Source organism: Nannospalax galili, unplaced genomic scaffold (genome assembly GCF_000622305.1).
Source record: "Nannospalax galili isolate Female #2095 unplaced genomic scaffold, S.galili_v1.0 scaffold397, whole genome shotgun sequence".
In the NCBI taxonomy this organism is placed as follows: Eukaryota; Metazoa; Chordata; class Mammalia; order Rodentia; family Spalacidae; genus Nannospalax; species Nannospalax galili.
This window is the reverse complement of record NW_008341879.1, coordinates 4958404-4964870: the sequence shown is the minus strand read 5'-3', so window position 1 is coordinate 4964870 and position 6467 is coordinate 4958404.

The following is a 6467-nucleotide window of genomic DNA, read 5'->3' as shown; positions in this document are numbered from 1 at the left end:
GATTTTAACAACTGTATTGCTTCTGGATGGGCTTTCTTCCATAGGGTTCTCCCTGTGCTTAAGGCTCTTTTTTAAACTGTATATCTGGAGAATTTTTCCCCTTTATTCCCATATGTTTTGTATAGCCCCCCCCCAATTTGACAAATTTTTTTTGTATGTATATACCACCACCTGCTCAGCATGATTCTTGAGTTACACACTGTAAAAAATTTACTTAAATAAGTAAAGGCAGTACCAATGAGCTTACAAAGCAGATTGGGGTACATGGGCACATGGGCATATTAAAACCATAACAGAGAGACTGGGCTGTGAGAACTCATTGAACACAAATAGCACAATACCCTCACGTGGACTCCATAAAAAGAATACCTAACAATGTGATGGTGATGATGGTGGCAGCTTTGATAACCTGTCATCAACCACATGTCAAGGGACTGACAGGCAGAGAATTCCCAAGCATCCCCAAGGCTTCAGCTCAGCATGGTCCCAAGTGCTTGAGGCAGCACACTTAAACTGCCATCCATCCGTCTGCTTATCCATACAGACCAGTCCACACCTGGTCTGAATGGTCCAGCATCTCTGTAATTCTGCTTAGCCTTAAAGTGTGGCTATCTGTTCCTCCTGCAACTCTCTGTCTGAGTTCCTTAATATCTAACTTCTGCAATGACTCTTTGCATCTGTGTCAGCTCTGCCCCTGCCTCCAGTAAGGCCTCTTTGAATTCTGTGACCTTATAACCTATTTGTAACCATTCTGCAACACACACACACACACGTGCACACATATTTAAGACTTAAAATTAGTAATTAGGATTGGAATAAAGGAACCCATGATTGCCAATGGCCTGCTGTCAAGGGAAGTAAGACTACTTAGAAATCACAGACAAAAAACAAATGCAGTTTATAAATCTATTGCTATTCAGTAAATTCTGACATTGTGGAAAGACACAGCATGTCTATCAGTTTCTGGCATAGCACACTCACTACAGCTACATAGTAAGTACTAGGCTAGCCAGGGACATACAGCAAGACTGTGTCTTACAGATGTAAAACACAGCTCTCACCTGAAAGAGAAAAAGAAAGTTTATTCTGGAACCAAATATGAATGAGATGAATGATATGGAGAGATGACTCAGTGGTTAAGAGCCCTGACTGCTCTTGCAGGGGACTCAGTTTCAGTTCCCAGCATTCACATGGTAGCTAATAGCCATCTGTAACTCCAGTTCCAGGGGGATCTGATGCCCTCTTCTGACTTCCTCGGGCATTGTGTGACACGGGTGCACTTAACACACATGCAGGCAAAACACTCATAACACATAAAATAATTTTTTTAAAAAACTATGTTCTAATGTGGGACTGGATTCACAAAGTTTTTGTAGTTGAAGAAAACAAAATCCTAAATCGAGGCATTTCTCAAATACATTAATGGAAACATAAAGTAGATAGGTTTCAGTAAACTGGAAAAATCTCTGCTGTGGGTTTCAGATGCTGTCTTTCAGCTCTTAGACTGGGGAAACCAATGGTCTGTCAAGTTAATGCATTCCAAAGGGACTTAGCCAATAGAAAGACACTAAATCAGTCATAGAGGCAGACAATGAATGGTCATTAGGGGAACTAAAAACAGCCCAAGGTAATTTGGCTCTGGATCTACAACATTCCAACTCACCACATCATGAAGTTCTAGTCAATTGACTTTGTAGAATATTTAACATAGGTGTGACTTATTTCTGGGAATTTCAGTTCACTGTCTCAAAAACAATTAAAAATTAAAAAAAGTGATTATTAAGTGAATACTTTTGCCTTTATTCTCAATGCCTATAACTTTACATTTGTCTGCATTGTATAATGCGTACAGCTGAAGTTCCTGGAAAACTCCAGTAGCTCACCTCTTTTAAAAACTTTAAATGTAAGATTTGGTGTTGAGGGGTACTTGTCTGAAGGGTAAGCCATACATTTCTCAGATATTCAAAATTCCATGTCTGAGTTAAATTTAGGTTCCCACTGGGATTCATACTTTATCTTGCCATCTGTCTTGGCACTTAATAGAATTGCTCTTGCTACAATGTGCATGTCCACCCCAGCCTCAGAGATCCTTTAAGAAGCCATTAATGTGTCTGTAATCTCAGTACTTGGGAGGCTGAAGCAGAAGGATCATGAATCCATGACCAGCCTGACCTACATAGCCAGACAAGACCCTGTTTCAAGAAAAAATCAAAAAGTAAAAAGCAGTTATTTTATTTATAAAAGCAGTTGATTTTTAGGAATATCATGGGATGTTGTTCATGTTGGTGAGTGTGTGTGCACATATGGAGACAGAAGACACCTCAGGTGTCATTTCTCAGGTAATTCACCTTGTTTTTTGAGGCATAGGCTCTCATTGGCCTGGAGCTTACCAAGTAGGGTAGGCTGATTAGCCAGTGAGCTCCAGGGTCTGCCTGTCTCCACCTCTTCAGTGTTGGGATATAACAGTGTATCACCACTTTTGGCTTTGTTTATGTGGATTCTAGTGATCCAACTCAAGTCTTTACCATGGGATAAAGGCAAGTGCTTTACCCCAACTAAGCTACCACTAAAGCCCCAAATGTTGTTCACTTTAAAAGACACTGTTGGGATCCTCCCCACAACATTTCACCAAGCTACTGATCCCAGCTTTCTGCCTATGTGCCATGGCTGTTATGTCTGCTAGTGGACAGCTGTTCAAAGCTATCCAAAACATTGCTCTGGACTGACCAGCACCTTGTCATCTAGAGATGTCTGGGAAACAAGCCTCACCCCATACTGGTGTATAAAGATGGGGAAGTCCAGATGCCTCACCTCTCACCTCAAAGCAGGACAGTCTCAGGATGCCTCCAACTCTAGAACCCACGGGATGGCATTGAGTGGAGACTACATCTTTACTAAATTCTTTCTCTGATACCCTACTTCTCTCCCTTCCTTGTGGCCTTCTGAGGAATCACCCTCATTGAATCATTTGTATGGGAAACCCCACATATGACCCCATTCTTAGGAACCCAAACTAAGACACTCATTGGGAGGTGGTGTTTTTTTCTTCCAAGCCTCAGTGCCAGAAACCATTCCCAAAGTAAGTCCTTCTTTTTTATCTTATTAGCACAATCTCTTTCCACTTAATTTTTATCTTGGGCTGTCCTCAAACCCCCTATATACCTGAAGCTAACCTTGAACTTCTGATCCACTTGCTGGGGGCCACCACGGTGCTGGGGATGGAACCAGGACTTCAAGCACTACGCCAGCTGAGTTGCATCGCCTCAGGGACTCCCTCAACAGAAAGTGTTTTCTCTTTACCTTGGTTGTCATGAATTTCAGAACCAAATTCTCAACTCAGTTCTTTTGAATTTCTAAATATCAACTTTACCCTTAACTTTTTTCTGTTTTGTATTTTTATCCTTTTCATGAAAATCAAATTATCAACAAATGTTTTGAATGGCATGAAATATAAACAAACTTTAACAGAAGGGGTGGTTGGGCTCCTCACTTTTGCTCTGTGGTCTGAATCAGACATTGCTGAGTGAGGTCAACTGGGCTGTCAGTCTCCCTCTTCCAATTTCAGCACTTCCCATCATCCTGCTGAGATTTCAATGTCTGAATTCAGTTCATGTGGCTCAGGTGCATGGACTCCACTCTCTTAGTCCAGGAGAGAGTCTAGCCTAGTCAACATAGAATCAAAGCATCATAGCTCCCCAGTTACCGGTGGGTTGGGGAACAGGAACATAGAAGGTACCACGACTGCCATAAGAGTCCAATTAAATTAGTGGGAACAATGCTCACCAAGGAGTCAACCAGAGAGTCAGTTACCCCTCCCACCCAATCCGTTGACCCTAGTTGCATGTAGGGGAGGGGCTAAGGATATAAAAGCCAAGAAGGCCATGAGGCACCTCTCTCACCATTTTGTACAGCTGTCGGGAAGTCACAGGATCTATATTTGAGTGTGGACTTTCCAGTGCAGCTGTAAATGGAGGGGCACCCACTCTTCTGTAAATAAATCCCACTCTATGCTCTGTTAGCAAGCCCAATAAACTTGTTAGGATCCTCCCCCCAAAAAAAAGAAAAAAGGAAAGAAAACAAACAGAGCTAGTAGAAACCATTATTCCACCAAAGTTGACCCCATGTTGGCAAATCCTTTGGTCTTTGATTTCCTGTTCCTATTTTTCCCCCTTAAACTTCATTGTATATATAGTTTTATGTAACCAGCTTCAAGTTATTTCTGGAAAAAAAATGTGTTTAAAATTGCCTCTCTTTGGAATAAAAAAATTAATTAATTAAAAAATTAAAAATTGGGCTGGGTGTGGTGGCACACACCTTTAATCCCAGCAGGCAGATCTCTGTGAGTTCAAGGCCAGCCTGGTCTACATAGTGAATTCCAGGACAGCTGGGGCTACAGAGAGACCCTGTCTCAAAAAGACCAAAAAAAAAAAAAAAAATTCGTGGGAACAAAACACCTTTCTTTCCCTAAGCCTCCTCCTAAGGTTGCTGAAAAAATAAAACGTTAAGTGTGATGTGGTTGTTAGCTTGTGGTTGGAGCACTCACACATGTGCAAGACTGTGTATTTGATCCCTAATAGGAAGAAAATGGCTAATACATACAGTCTTACTGTGTTACGCAATTTCCACCTGTTGTTCTGAGTGGTACTACAGCTGTATAATTTTACATTTTCTTGTTTTGTTTTTTGTATTCTCTGCTCACAGTTTTTTTTCTGTTGTTGGTTTATTGTTTTTTCTAAGGTTTTTTTTTTTTTTTTTTTTTCAGGGTCTCTTTTTGCCAAGGCTTTTTTTTTTTTTTTTTTTTTGACAGAGTCTCATGTAGCCAAGGCTGACTTCAAATTTTCTATGTAGCCAAGGATGACTATAAACTTCAGATCCTCCTGCCTTCAGCTCCCGGGCACTAGAATTCTAGTCAGTGCTACCATGCTGGCTCTCATAAGCTTTACATCCTAAAACACAGAACCAAACACTTCAGAATTCTATCCGGTTTTTAGATTTATAGGCCTTGTGGGTTCATTGTAAGTGCTTGATCTCAAAATCTAGCAGTTGGATTTGATCTCAGCATTATTATTTACTAATCCTGTGCCCTCAGGAAAGAAGTGACACAGCCTCATCATACTTAGGATTATGCATCTGTAAAATGTGGATAATTATGGTGCCTCTTTCACAGGAGTAAGTGAATGAATGCATTCAAAGTACTACGAACAATGCTCATAGTAACTACGAAATAAATAACTTGAAAATGCATTAATTAACCTGGGTGCGAAGATGTGCACCTGTAATCCCAGCACTCAGGGGTGAGGCAAGAGGATTAGGTACTCTAGGCAAGCTGAGACTACATAACAAGGTTCTATGTCAAAAATAACAATTCAGGAGCTGGAGAGTTGGCTCAGCAATTAAAAGCATTGGCTACTCTTGCAGAGGACCTGGGTTTGGTTCCCAGCACTCATATGGTGGCTCACAACCACCTGTAACTCCAGCTCCAGAGGAGTCAACACCCTCTTCTGGTCTTGAGAGGATTGCATGCACATGGTGGGTGTACTTATAGACATGTACGCAAAACACTCATAAACAAAATTTTTTTAACTTTTAAAAAAAAAAAAATTCAGGGGCTAGAGAGATGGTTCAGTGGTTAAGAGCACTTGCTACTCTTGCAGAGAATTCTCAGTTTGGTTCCCAGGCCCCATACGGTGGGTCACAGTTCCAGGGGACCTGACACCTCTGGCCTTCTCGAGCACTGGGATTCACATGTACATACTGACCCACAGACAAACACACATATACATAGGAATAAAAACAAATCTTTTAAAAATTAAAAATTCATTTTCGAGAATGTCTTAGTAAACTCTTTACTGGTTTAAGAATACTGATAGCTACTTTTTACACGCACGAGAAGTCAGTGGCGCAGTTAGTTTCAGAAGCTGGAACCATGCCCTTGACACTTGAAATCTCCCTACTGCTTGACTCAGCTCATCTTTGGTCCCAGGCAGGCCTTTTACCACTGGCTCAGCAGGTACAGGGTCCATTTCTTCAACACAGCATGCATTCCCATGGTTTGTCTTCCACAAGGCTCAAAGTAAGTTCATGAGATTGAGTCACATCAGGGCACTTTGGCTCAATGCCAATCTCCAAGTCCACTAGTATGGCCAGAAAGAATGGATACAATACTCTGATTCATCAATCCTAGGCCCATCATGGGAGTCTGGGTGTACACAAGCACATAGATCTGTAACCAGAACAGAATGGATTCTAGGCAAATAAAGTCACACATGTCAATCAGCCATTGGCTGTTGTGTGTTGGTTCTTCTGGGTTTTTTTTGGGGGGGGGTGAGGTTTATATTTATTTTATTTTTAATTATGTGTATGTGTGTGTTGAGGAGGGAATGTGCATGTGTGAGTACGGGTGCCTGTGGAGGCCAAAAGAAAGTGTCAGGTCCCTTGAGATTAGAGCTACAGGATGTTGTGAGCCA